Raw genomic sequence first — 13,311 nt, 5'->3', positions numbered from 1 at the left:
CATCAGAGGCCACTACTAAGCTCTTCTTTGAGTGAGTGTGGGTACACTTTGGGTTCCCACAGACTGTTGAAAATGCAACAATATGATGGAGCTTAGTGAAAAGAAGTCACCTTCACTAAGTGGGCCCGCAGGGTATTTTTGGCGCAAAGTCTATTTTTAGACATATGGATCGTGGTCTATGAGTTGTAGGATGCTATTTGTGGATGATTGGTCATGTTGGTAAAAATAGATGGACCTCTATTTTTAGACATATGGGCAGAGTCTATTTTTAGACTGCCAGTCTAAAAATAGAACAGTCGAATATTATTAGCTCTTAATAATATTTGGACTATAAACATTATCTTATCCTTTTGCAGCACTTCAGTTCGAGCTACGGATGTGGCACATGCAACTGCCAGAAGGAAATACGCTTTTCTTATGGGTTAGTTGAGCTATTGCATGATGTACTTCAGTTAGAACTCAAGTGATTGAGTTTGGTGGAGTTGATTGAGGAGTTGATGGAGTTGTGTTCAGTTTGACTTAGTTGAACTAGTTGTATTTAGTCTAACTGCAAATACACTAGTGATGAGTGATGTGAATTAATTATTAATTAATTCACTAATTATTAACTCATAAATCAACTAAAGAATACATCAGTTAACTCAGTGCATGGACAGTTCGGTGGAGACAAGTGTTAGAGGTGGGTGAAAGAGTGAGACTACTATCAATTGTGACTATAGCTGTGCATGAGCTTTGCACAATCATTGATTGAGATTGCCAATGAGGATTACGCAGTACAACCAAAGGGAAAATGAGCTTGGATCAGGCCTATTCTCACATTGGATTGCGCAATAGAGGCAGGCAAACAGTGGAGGAGATTTGAACCTGTGACTTGATTCAAATTTGAGCTAGTTTGTGTATAGCAGGTGGAGATAGTACTGAGTACTTGTGAGGAGTATTGTACTATGTATTGTTACATGTTCTATATCATTATAATATGCAGATAGTTCAGGGTTTTCAGCTGTATGCTTTCCCCATTACATACTGTGTTGATATGTGTGATTGATGTTTCAATGTGCACATGCGATTGTTTCCTTAATTCTGCAAATTGATGATCAACGTAGAGGAGGTTATGTATTATGCATGCATTCCGCAAATAGTATATAATCAGGATAATCTCTGGTGAATAAGTGTTATATTATTCAAAATTTCTACATGGTATCAGAGCAAAGTTGATCATTAGATCTATTATTCAGAAAGTGATTACATTTTATTTCTTCAAGCAGAGTCTGTAATCGGGCCAGGTAGCCTCTGGATTCATCCTTCTTTTGGAAGGTGAGATATCCAGTAAATACCCATACAGTCAATCTCTGTATGAGAAATACTTTGTTCTCACGAATTTTAGATCAGAAGCGGTTGAGTTTTGAGCTGGTGGAATTCAAATTTGTAGCAGTGTTTTCTTGGTGTCGAAGTTGAAATGTCTTTCAACGAATTGCGATTGGAGTATGCCCTTGAAGGTAGCTCGAATTATATTGCATGGAAAGATAGGATGGAGGCGGTGTTAGATGACAATGGGTTGAAGGAGTTCATAGAAGCTGAGGTCCCAAAGCCTACTGATGCTGCTCACATTGAGGCTTGGCAAAAGAAGACAGCAAAGTGTCGAAGGATTCTGTTGGAGGGCATGAAGGATCACATTGTATCCAACTTGCATGGAAAGGCTTCTCCATACTTGATGTGGAAAGCGTTGATAGATTTATTCCAAAGCAAGAGTGACTAGAGGAAGTTGGCGCTCAAGGATAAACTCAGAAACATTAAGTGTGAGAAAGGAGACAGTATGCCCAAGTATCTCACGAAGTTCACCCAATGCTGGGATGAGCTGGGAAGTGTGGGGGTGACTGTCAATGATGAGGACTTGGTGAGCTTGGCTCTCCTTGGTCTTCTGAAGAGTTGGCATTCCTATTAGGACTCTGTCAATGGTCAGGAGAAATTGCCAAGATGGGAGAGACTTTGGTCTGATCTTGTGCAAGAGGAAAATAGGGGGAATACCAGGGGCGGATCTTCATCAAAGGCATCTGATGAAGAAAATTGCGCTTTAGCTGCCAAAGAAAAGAAGGGGAAGAACAAGAAAGCTTCTCATTCTGGTGTGAAAGGCAAGAAGCAGGACATGACCAAGGTGAAGTGCTTTCATTGTCACCAGCACAGACATAATGCCACAAATTGTCCGCAGAAGAAGAAAAATAAGCAAGCTGCTAGATCTGTAGTGGGAGAGGCCTTAGCCTCGCAGTTTGAGCTGGAATTTTCACTGATCGCATGCTTGGTATCAAGTGTGATGGGATCGGTATGGTTCTTAGACAGTGGTGCGTCTTTTCACATGACAGGAGATCGAGATTTGTTTTCTGATCTGGAGGAGAAAGATCTTGGAGTGCACATCGAGATGGGTGATGATGGTAGATACAGTGCGACCGGTATCGGTACCATTTCCTTTGAGAGGGAGTCTGGTAAACCCTTCGTATTGAAGGAAGTGATGCATGTTCCAGGATTGAAGAAGAATCTTATCTTTGTGGCGATGTTAGAAGACAAGGGATATGATGTTGTTTTCAGCGAGGGAAAGGCCTTCCTGCGCAGTAAGACAACTGTAGAAACTCGGAAGATAGGGGTTCGAGTCAAGAACCTTTATCAATTGCATGTAGATGGATGCGCAGCAATGGCATGCAAGGCAGGAGGATTGGTGAGCCGGGGTGATGGCGAGCTGTGGCACCGGAGATTGGGCCACCTTCACCATGGAGCCTTGAAGATACTGCAACAGATTTCTACTAGGCTTCCTAAAGGCACTCTTGCGCAGTCAAATTAGTGCAAGGGGTGTACTTTGGGAAAATTTGTGAAAGCCACCTTTCACGAGAAGGATATTCATGCCATAATGATCCTTGAGATAATTCACACAGACGTGTGTGGACCTTTCTCAGTAGCTTCGACAGCAAAGCACAAGTAATATGTGATCTTTGTTGATGATTTCTCTCGAAAGTGTTGGATCTTCTTCATGCAGAAGAAGAGCGAGACATACTCAAAGTTCTGTGAGTTCAAAGCACTGGTCAAGAAGGAATCGGGGAAGAAGGTGAAGGCTCTTAGGAGCGACAATGGTGGTGAATTCATCTCTAGCGAGTTCAAGGACTTCTGCAGCGCAAAAGAGATTCGAAGAGAGCTCATAGCTCCCCATAACCCACAACAGAACGGGGTTGCTGAGAAAAAGAACAGAACGATCGTGGGTGCTGCATGGGCGATGTTGCATGATCAGGGCCTACCCCTTCACTTGTGGGTGGAGGCATGCAATACTGCAGTATATGTGCAGAACCGTTGTCCTCACAAGATACTTGGCATGAGTACACCCGAGGAGGCTTATTCTGGTAAGAGGCCTGATATTTCCCATTTGAGGATTTTTGGTTCTCCTGTTTACATGCATGTGACGAAGGATGCCAGGAAGAAACTAGAGCCAACAGCAGAGGTTGGGATATTTGTGGGGTACACTGATACGCCCCACAACTATCGTGTGTATTTGCCAAACAGTCGTAAGCTGTTGTGCGACGGGATATCAAATTTCAGGAGGAGAAAGACATGAAGTGTTCGCTTGAGAGGGAGCCACACTTGCATGCAGATGAGGAGCTATTAGTTCCTAAGGATGAGCTTCAGGATGTGGATCAGCCACAAGATGAAGTTCATGGAGTGGAAGAGACCACTCATCTAGTGCCAACCATCAGAGGGCGAAAGCGCACTACAGAAGTTGAGCGACTGGCTTAAGATGCAGAGAAGGTTGTAGGACCACCTACAGCACAGCGCAGACAGAGACAGTCACCTGATCGGTGCACTAGATACATGGCTCTTGTGAGTAAATGTGTCGTGACTAAGCCATTCTCTTTCGAGGAAGCTATGGACGATCCCGCATGGGTAGATGCCATGGTGGAAGAGTATGATTCGATTGTCAGAAACAGTGCATGGGAGATTGTCCCAAGACCAGAGGGGAAATAAGTGGTGGCTTCGAGATGGATCTACAAATTGAAGCAGGCAGCTGACGAGAGTGTGGAGAAGTACAAGGTAAGATTTGTTGCCCGAGGCTTCTCACAGATAGAGGGGATCGATTATGAGGAGACCTTTGCACCTATCACAAGGTATTCTTCCATACGGATGATTCTTGCTCCCTCAGTGCAGATGGGGTGGCACATTCATCAGATGGATGTGAAGACTGTGTTCCTCAATGGAGTCATTGAGGAGGAGGTGTACATAGAGTAGCGCGAAGGTTTCGAGATTTTCAGCAGCGAGTCGCATGTGTGCAGGCTCAAGAGAGCACTGTATGGGTTGAAACAAGCACCTCGTGCTTGGTACACACGGATAGACAGTTATTTCACAGGACTTGGATTCTCCAAGAGTGAGGCGGATCCTAACCTATACCAGATTGTGGTGGAGGGTAAGTTGCTTATCATTGTACTTTGTGTAGATGATTTGATTTTGACAGGAGATGAGATGTTGATACTTTCATGCAAGGAGGATCTTTCTAGAGAGTTTGAGATGAAGGACTTGGGCCTCCTTCATTATTTCCTGGGATTGGAAATTTGGCAGCGCAGTGATGGACTATTTGTTTCTCAGGGTAAGTATGCCTGGGAGAGACTGGAGAAGTTCAACATGCATGGCTGCAAGCCTGTTGATACTCCTCTTCCTGGAGGTTGGAGGAAGGAGGATGCTACTTCAGCGGAGGTAGTGGATGCCACTGTTTATCGACAGTTGGTGGGGTCGCTTATGTATCTGGTCAATACACGACCCGATATATGCTATGTTGTTAACCAGCTTTCACAAGCTATGGTTAAGCCAACCAAGCTCTTCTGGAAGGCAGGCAAGCATGTATTGCGTTATTTCAGAGGCACATCAGGATATGGATTGTGGTACAAACAGGACGATGAGGTGAAGCTATGTGGCTTCACGGATGCAGATTGGGAAGGGAGCCCAACAGACAGAAAGAGCACATCTGGAGGGATCTTCAGTATCGGGTCGACAACAGTTTCTTGGTACAGCAGGAAGCAAAGATCCGTGGCACTCAGTTCAGCAGAGGCCGAGTATATGGCAGCAAGTTTGGCTACATGTGAGGCTATATGGATGAGGAAGATCCTGGTCGGGTTGTTCGGGTCACACTTGGAGCCTACTGTGATTTATTGTGATAACCAGAGTTGCATTAAACTCTCAGCTAGTCCAGTATTTCATGATAGATCCAAGCACACTGACATCAGGTACCATCATAACAGAGATTGTGTGCAGCAGAGAATCATGTTACTTTCATACATTCCAACAGAGGATAAGGATGCTGATATCTTGATGAAGGCGCTCACCAGGAGCAAATTCGAATATCACAGAGGCAGGATAGGGGTTGCAGATAATCCATATCTTGTTGAGAGGGAGTGTTGAAAATGCAACAAGATGATGGAGCTTAGTGAAAAGAATTCGCCTTCACTAAGTGGGCCCGCAGGCTATTTTTGGCGCAAAGTCTATTTTTAGACTATGTCTATTTTTAGACATATGGATCATGGTCTATGAGTTGCAGGATGCTATTTGTGGATGATTGTTCATGTTGGTAAAAATATATGGACCTCTATTTTTAGACATATGGGCGGAGTCTATTTTTAGACTGCCAGTCTAAAAATAGAACAGTCGAATATTATTAGCTCTTAATAATATTTGGACTATAAAAATTATCTTATCCTCTTACAGCACTTCAGTTCGAGCTACGAATGTGGCACATGCAACTACTAGAAGGAAATACGCTTTTCTTATGGGTTAGTTGAGCTATTGCATGATGGACTTCAGTTAGAACTCAAGTGATTGAGTTTGGTGGAGTTGATTGAGGAGTTGATGGAGTTGTGTTCAGTTTGACTTAATTGAACTAGTTGTATTTAGTCTAACTGCAAATACACTAGTGATGAGTGATGTGAATTAATTATTAATTAATTCACTAATTATTAACTCATAAATCAACTAAAGAATACATCAGTTAACTCAGTGCATGGACAGTTCAGTGGAGACAAGTGTTAGAGGTGGGTGAAAGAGTGAGACTACTATCAGTTGTGATTATAGTTGTGCATGAGATTTGCACAATCATTGATTGAGATTGCCAATGAGGATTGCGCAGTACAACCAAAGGGAAAACGAGCTTGGATCATGCCTATTCCCACATTGGATTGTGTAGTAGAGGCAGGCAAACAGCGGAGGAGATTTGAACCTGTGACTTGATTCAGATCTGAGCTAGTTTGTGTGTAGCAGGTGGAGATAGTACTGAGTACTTGTGAGGAGTATTGTACTATGTATTGTTACATGTTCTCTATCATTATAATATACAGATAATTCGGGGTTTTCAGCTGTATTCTTTCCCCATTACATACTGTGTTGATATGTGTGATTGATGTTTCAATGTGCGCATGCGATTGTTTCCTTAATTCTGCAAATTGATGATCAACGTAGAGGAGGTTATGTATTATGCATGCATTCCCCAAATAGTGTATAATCAAGATAATCTCTGTGAATAAGTGATATATTATTCAAAATTTCTACACAGACCATTATCTCAGATCGGGATAGCAGATTCTTGAGTGCATTTTGGTCAAGTCTCTGGTCAATGCTGGATACAAAACTCACTAAGTCCATGACTTTCCATCCCCAAACTGATGGCCAAATAGAGGTTGTCAACAGAATGAGCGTACACATTTTGCGCATGTACAACTCGAAGCATCCATGCACATAGGATGAAAGTCTCCCCTATGTCCAACACAGCTACAACAGAGCTCTCCACATCTCAACAGGCCACAACCCCTTGCAGGTAGGGCTAGGATTTCATCCATTATGCCCCACTGAAGTGGCCATACCATTTGCAGCCACTCAGGTAGATTCGGCTCACGTGCAATCCAAAGCTGAAAGGGCTAACAGCTTCATTGAGCTCATTCAAGACATTCACTAATAGGTCCATGATATATTGGACAAATCCAATGCTAAGTACAAGCAGCGCCATGATCAACATCTAGTGTCGCACAAATTCCAGGTGGGCAACAAAGTTTGGCCACATTTGCAGAAGGAGCACCTTGCTGGACCCCACCATAAGCTTCACCCACTCTGATATGGGCCATACACCATCACCAAGGCCTTCGGGAATAATGCCTTTGAGCTCAACATCCCACCGTTCCTTGGTCTACACCCAATGTTCAATGTAGATCGCTTTCGTCCATACTTTCCACCATTGTTGGACACATCTGACATTACAGAACAACTCACACCAACAAAGCTCAACACAGGCGCATGGAATAGGCCACAACTGATCAGATCATGGACACATAGATCAAGAACACTCGACAACAGAGGATATAGCTATATCTAGTTGTCAAAGTGAACCAACTCCTTCACCAAGGCAAGTGGCTCACCAAGTACCAAGTTCAGCAGAAATTTTCTCATCTCACAGAGGAACTCAATGCAATGGGGACCAGTGCTTCCTAAAGGGGGAGGATTGATCCAAGTAGATATTAGTGGCCACCCGCCTATTCAACTTGGACCCTCACCATTGTTTCTTTCAGTTTTTCAATTTCCTTAATTGTAGCACAATTTACTATTTTTGGCCTTAAAATGGCTCCAGAAGTTTAAGACTCGAAAAAATACCAAAAATAGTAAACTGTGCTACAATTAAGGAAACTGAAAAACTGAAAGAAACAGTGGTGAGGGTCCAAGTGGAATAGGCGGGTGGCCAGCAATATCCACTTGGATCAGAAATTGTCACAAAGTATTATTTGCACTGGAAAGATACATTTCATGTACAATTTCATGAAGAGGCCATGTCCTATTTAAAAGTTAAGATATCTCAAGAGAGATGTGCAATTGGTATAACTTATGCATTTAAGTTAAAAGGATCAAATTCAGTAATGTTGAAGAAATACTCAAGTATTTGAGTAATGAAATGATGAATGTTTTTGAAGAAGAAAAGATATTTTGACAAAAGATGATTGATGAAAATCTGTCAGATTCAAGGTTTGTAAACTTTAGTATGAAAATGGGTTTGAACAAGAAATATCTAGGGTCTTTGGATAAAACCCCAGGATTGGATGATTCCGCTAAAAGAAGAAACCCTGGATCCTGCAAGAAAGACATGATGATGATGATGTGGACAAGGTTGATTTGCAAGTTGGATGCAAGAAGGCTAAGATCAAGAGGGAGCCGACATGTTCTTAAAAGATAAGTATTTTATATTTCTCTTTCTTGTTTATTATTATTGTTGTTGTTGCTATTAGTCTCTTATCTTTATATATCTTTCTTGGTTGTGATTGTTCTTCCATGCCCTCCCAGTGAGGATTGTAGGTACATGATGAAGGTTGCCACAACTATAGAAGGGAATGGAAATAATGGAAGAAGTTAGCAAAGATAGTGACAAGAATACTCGTGTTGATCTATGAACTCAAAGGGATCATATTTGATCTATGCCAAAAAGTAGTCAAATGTGACTTCCAAGATGAAGATGACTAGAATTACCTCATTAAGGGGGAGAAGAATATGAATTCAGACACCTTGTGGTACTCTCAAATTAATGGCTATTTAGAACAATGTCAATCCATTGTTGAAGATGATCCTGTGATTTTGATTATCTATTTCTAAATGAGGTTGAAGACCTCTTTGTTTACTATAAGAGGGAGTTGATTGAAGGATCTTGGTCTAATGCATTACTATATGGGATTGAAAGTGTGGCATAATCCTATTGAAGTCTTTGTTGATATCCTTTAGAAATTTGGCATTATGGACACCGAGTCCATGGACACCTTCATGAGAGAAAATTTAAATAATCTATGAGGCTTTGTTGTCGACTTGTTTGATATTACTTAATTGCTCGTTGAACTATCTACTACACAGATTTGTAGATTCAGATTGGACTGTATGTTTTGAAGAGCACGTTTAGATGTTGTCTTAGCTTGGATATCATGGATGAGTATTGAGCATTTAGCACAACTGAAGTTGAATATATATAATTGGTTGTTCATCCTGTTGTGAGCAGTTTGCCTTCTAAAAATTTTTGTTGATTTGTTTGATCAGGGATTGAAATCAACCATGATATATCTAAATTTTTGTGTAGATTTATGGGAATTTTCTTTTTCATGATAGGTCAAAGCACATTGAAGATCAAGTTTCACTATATTTGGGATGTTGTCCAAAAAATATTTGTGAGGCTCAAATACATTTATGTTGGTGAGCAAGTTAATGATGTTTTGACATATGCACTATCCTAGATGAAGTTTGTTTGCTCCTAATAAAATATTAGAATGGTTGAGAATCCCTCTCTTGGAGAGAGGAAGCATTGATTGAATATCATCATGAATCTTCCTTGGGCTTTGTTGAGAAACCATGGTTTATGGTTGGGAATATTGTTCTGGTTACTCCCTTAGGTCATTGATTTTTACCGAGAATCCTTGTGGTTGGGGAGGTTGGTTTTCAGGATTAGAGTGATCCCTTAGGTCATTATGTTTGACCAAGAGACTAATAGGCTTGGTCGGGGATGTTGATTTTGAGTACTCCTCATTGGGTCATTACATTTGACTAAAATACCATATGGTTAAGGAGATTAACCCTTTTGACATTGAGATCATGATAATTCCTCCCTTAGATCATGGACCAAGAGACTAGATAGTAAGGGAGTTTGATATTAAGATAGGGATTCCTCCCTTAGGTCGTTGAACTTGACTAAGAGACCGTTGTTTATGGTCGGGGAGATGGATACTATATACTCCCTTGATTCATTGTGTTTGACTGAGAGACTAGTAGACTAGTCAGAGAAATTGGTGTTGTGTTCTCTCTCTTAGGTCATTGATTTTGACTGAGAGACCAATGGGACCGTCAAAGAGATTGACTTTGATTACTCTCTTAGGTCATTGATATTAATTTAGAAATCATTTCATATGGTTGGAGAGTTTTGCCTCATGAATGATATTTATTGATCCCATGGTTAGTTAGGTTTTGACCTTGATGCCATTGATTTTGGCTTGTGGGATGAACTTGATGGTATGAAAATTTCCTTATGATCATACTTGTACATCTGATCTCTCCTTCAGGTCATTTATTAAGATTCTAGTGGATGGGTTGAGGAGATTGATCTTGAGAGAGAATGAAAAATACCTCCCTAGCTAAGAGTATTGAAAAATTATAGCTCTAGTCAGTGTTTTCAAAAGAGAAATTTATTCATTCAAGCATGATCATGTATTTGTCAAAAGAAAATTGTAAAATACATTTTTCATGACCTTGAAAAGGAAAAGGAAATTTGAATTTATATTTATTGTTTTATTACCCTCATAAGTGCTCAAGTTACCTCCTCCACGATCAAGTCCTCCTACCCAAGAGACACACCTATTCGCATGGATGAATAACTATATATTGTGCATATTTTCTCTCCTTCAAGGCAAATTTTAAATCATCTTATTTCAGGCTAATATGAGCTAGCTAAGGCTCCTAATATCTATGGAATGTATGTGAAGTATCAGGAAGATTATATGTGAAACATATGCGAATATTAAGACAAATTACTTGTGGAAGCTTTGCAGATCTAAGGCATATATCTTCTATGGTTAAGTGAAAACCTATGGTATATATTTAATGGAACAAGGCAAGCCTTAGACATTATATCTTTGTGGAAATGTGCAGACTTGTGGCTCATTGTCTCTATAACATATGTGAGGGTTTGTGGGACATATCTCTCTGTATATGCAAAGTTTGTTAGAGGGATGGCTTGGAACTTGTGGGATGTCATCATTATGGTTTATTCTTGTCTATTTGTCTTTTCAAAGATATGTTATTCTAGTTGATGTACAGATTGGATTGAATTTGACATTCTCTCATAAGGGAAGGTTGTTTCTTTTTCCCTTTAGGGTTTTTCCCTAGTCATTGACCAAAATTTTTGGTGGCTCTTGTCTTATTGTTTTACTATGATCACTACTATTGCTATATTGTTAATGGTTCAAAATTTCAACTATAACTGCTTAATTATTGGAATGTTTTAAAAGAAGTCAAATTATATCATTGGAAGTAGTTATCAGTTTGAAAATTGCTCTAGTCTTGTATGCTACTAGAAAATTAACACTTAGTAGACCCTTTACACGTTCACATGAGTGGTGTGTATGGAATGGCCGAGTTGGACAATTTTTTTTCTTAAAATAATCTACAATAACTATAAAGTTATTGATGTCTTTGATGTTGTGGTTTGGTCACAATCTTTCAAGATTGTATAGAAATCTTTCATTCTATATCTAAGTTGATTCTCTATTTCATTCTATGTCTAAGTTGATTCTCTAAACAATTTTGGGAAACTATAAACCAAATCACAATATGTAAACATTAGTAACTTTGTAGGTGTTGCATATTATTTTGATCAAGTATGTCTTTAAAGATGTCTTTGATACTGTGATTGGGTCATAGTCTCTCAAGATTGTTGATGGGAAAAAAAATTAATTTAGATATAGATGAAACTGTATACATAGTAAATTTTCATTCTATATCTAAGTTAATTCCCTAAACAATTTTGATAAACTGTAACCCAGATAAAAATATCAAGTATACAATAGTAACTTTGTAGATGTTTTAGGTTGTTTTCAGCAACAATGTCTTTCCAACTCCGTCCATTCCATACACACCAATCACATGAACTTGTGGAGTTTTAGTGAACAAAGTAGTGTTCATATGTTACATTAACAGAGTCACGAGTTGAACTTTGGTCCTGCAACATAGAATGGGCTCTCAAACATGGCCATGCTTGTGTTCAATATGGATTAATGTGTAGTTAAAGACAAAGTAAAATTATGCATAACTCATATATTTTGGTTTAGATCTAGAATGTATGTGAATGATCTAGAATGTTAATTATGGTTGAGTCATTTAGGTGGTTTTTCTACTTTTTAAGTTAAAATTTAGAAATATCAAATCCTATCAAAGAAACATCACAATCTTATGGGCTTCTAGCATTATGGGCCACTCTATTTTGTGCCTCTTGGATTAGTTTATTAAACATCGACATTTGTGGGGACTCCAAAGTTATAATTGATTGGGCCAACAATCGTTCCAAGTTTCATACTCAATCCCTCCTCTCCTGGAAGTACAGATTCAAAGCCATGTTTCTATATTTTCATTAGCGCTCCTTTCTCACATATTTCATGGACAAAACTAGGATGCTGATATTTCTTCAAAAAGTGGTTTCTCTACTCCCCCTGGCTCAATTTGTTAACTAATCCTTCGGGATTGTTATTGTACAATGTGTAATTAGTTTCATATTCTTTTTTTTATAGTTAATAGTTACCGAGACACAACTGTCTCGTACCTAGATTGCACATGTATAGATAAGTGATTTTATCATTAATGCGATGCTCTTATTAGATAACTAATCCTCGGGATTAATGATAGGGTTAGTTTGGGTAGTTATTAGAGTCCAAGAAGACTCGAGAACTAATTCAACTGTTTCCTATATGTATTTATATGTACATCATGTACATAATTCTTTGATATCAATTATTATACATTTGATTTGGTTTCCAATTTGATTGTGTTTATAGTGGTATCAGAGTTGGTAGTTCATCCACCTGTTGATTGATGAGCCACTAGTTTTTGTGGCAATCCAGAGCTTTGGACAGGAGATCTTGCAAAATATTTTGACATTCAACGCATTGTGGCAGAACGGGTTTTTGCCAGAGTTCTTCGTCTTCGCATATGCATCGTTGGGTTTCTCCAGTGCGGTTGCTTTGCAGAACCTGTAAGTGAAGAGGTCGTGGGTTCGACTTCCGGTGTGGATGAAGAATCCACATGATTCTCCATAAGATCCTGTAAAATGATGGAAGTATTGCTGCAGAGGAGAAAGGATCATCGTTTTTTGTTGTGTGAGGTAGCCCCGTGAAGCATGAGGAGTCAGTCTAATGGGTCTGGAAGAGATAAGAAGAGTGAGCGAAAGTAGATCGATTAAATGTTTGGTAACTGAGAGTTAGCAGCAAAGTGTTTTTAGAGGTGAAGCATAATTATAGATGCCTGTGAATCCATTGAATTGGTGGTAGAAATAACAAATAAGGCTTGCGCATGGCATATATATGATTGAGGCAAGTTTGATATTAATTGTGTGATTTTAATAGACCTGTGTGAAGGGGAGTCACATTCTAGTCGAAGGCAATAAATACTACAGTCCAAGCATGTCAAAGTTTTTTTATCAGTTGAATCAAGGAACAATAAGGTTCAACTTCTTGGATCTATCAGGCATTGTTAATGGCGTTCTGAGGAGAGTTTCCATGTCGATGTATTTATTTC

The sequence above is a fragment of the Pinus tabuliformis genome, chromosome 9 (assembly GCF_031772625.1).
Source record: "Pinus tabuliformis cultivar Carrire ecotype Pingquan chromosome 9, CPIR1, whole genome shotgun sequence".
In the NCBI taxonomy this organism is placed as follows: Eukaryota; Viridiplantae; Streptophyta; class Pinopsida; order Pinales; family Pinaceae; genus Pinus; species Pinus tabuliformis.
The sequence above is the reverse complement of the archived record's forward strand: the minus strand, read 5'-3'. Positions refer to the sequence as shown.